A 1,559-nucleotide genomic window follows, 5' to 3' on the forward strand; every position below is an offset into this window, starting at 1 on the left:
ACCACAATCGCCACCACCACCACCACCACCACCACCAACGAACCTTCCCTCTCGCCGCCACCGCCATCGCCGCAGGAGACTCGCCGTGCGGTGCCAGGATCCCTCCCTCCCTCCACACCACACGACAGAGCGCTGCCACTTACCTGGTCCTAGCTCCTAATTGTTTCTCTGGTCTACATCTTGGCTTATACCCGCCGTCGATTCCTGCACTGAAGTGGATCACGTTTCTTTATACAAACGTGAACTTTTTTTCTTCTTCTACGGGTTTATTTTCCCCCCACTCTTTTCCTCTGGGAAAGTGTACAAAACCCACTTTTCGTTGGTGCACACTCGAAGGATTGAAGAGATTATTCTGTCCCTCCTATGGTTTCTCGTGAGGACGAACAAACATTCAAGTCTGGTTCAAACCTCAGACACTTCTGGATTGGAAAATTCGAGGTAGTTACTTCATTCATCTTCAGTTGTGTTATTTATTTTTTCCATTCTACATTTGCAAAATAAGTAATTAATTGTTCTGTAATATCTGCCGCGAGAACGTTTGGATTATTCTGTCTCCGATCAAGGTTTTCTGGATTATTATTAATTTATCAATTTTTTATTTTCTGTTTTTTTTTCTTTATTGTTCTTGTGAATTTTCTTGTGTTTTACTGGATTACTCTCGCATGGACGCTGGTATTTATTCTTTTTTGTGGATACACGACTGTGCTCTGCTGGTAAGTAAAAAATGAATGCAGATGAATACAATGTGGACGGATAGACGGTGTTCTCGGTAAGATAATCATAATAATGTATAGCTATGCCCTCAGTGCACCCCAGCAGAAAGTGTGGTGCGACTCTTCTAAATGGTAAATGACAAGCATTATCGCCTCTTGTTCACCATCTCGTTACATAATTGTCCTTAACATCTTTCTTCTTATTTCACAAAACCAAAGTAGTCTGCTTTTGAAATAGCATATGGTAAACGTTTTGCAACGGAGTCAGAATTAGGCCAAAATCAAACTGACGTACCTTAGTATTTCTCGCCAGCACAAAATTGTAGAAGAAAATACATTTTCTAGCTACCAAATCAAGCAAAAAAACAATAATAACCCCACTAACATGGCCGAAGTCAAGAAAAGACCTGAAAACATTAAGTTTGGTTTTTACATTAATTCAATATTCTCGAACACTAATGAAATGTTGTCTAATAACAATTAACTACAGACGAAAATAATAAAGACTACAGAAATACTTCGTGAATTAAAGCAGCATCGCATCTACCAACTGATCTTCCAATCAGCCATTGTTCTGGTACGCATTTGTCTATTTACGTTAGTTATTCCAAAACATCACACGCTTTGTATTAACTTGGTTTTATAGAGTTCCCCTACCATAATAGCAGACCTATCAGACAGCCTATTTGAGCGTGTTCTGAACGAAGTCGACGTCGTACACTGGGGTTGTGTGCTCCTCCAACATCTTGTGTATCTTATTCTGTACCTGGTCAAATGTGGCCAGTTACGGTGCGTAGTGACGAGCTGAAGGGCTTTAGAACGCATCCCCCACCCCCCTCACTCCAC

General features: G+C 41.0%; 1 protein-coding gene across 3 annotated transcripts in view; it reads left to right on the plus strand.

Annotated features, from left to right (window-relative positions):
• The first annotated feature begins 13 nt into the window (after positions 1-13).
• LOC101849468 (tyrosine-protein phosphatase Lar) overlaps positions 14-1,559 on the plus strand; it is a 178,687-nt gene continuing 177,141 nt past the window's right edge. For 2 of the 3 annotated variants that reach the window (XR_004858652.1, XM_005100613.3), the window contains exon 1: positions 14-438. The gene's annotated coding sequence lies outside the window, so the exon portion shown is untranslated. Of the gene's footprint in view, positions 439-518; positions 714-1,559 lie in introns of those variants that run through there. The other variant, XM_005100614.3, reaches the window with a different exon arrangement.

Source organism: Aplysia californica, unplaced genomic scaffold (genome assembly GCF_000002075.1).
Source record: "Aplysia californica isolate F4 #8 unplaced genomic scaffold, AplCal3.0 scaffold00253, whole genome shotgun sequence".
Taxonomy (NCBI): Eukaryota; Metazoa; Mollusca; class Gastropoda; order Aplysiida; family Aplysiidae; genus Aplysia; species Aplysia californica.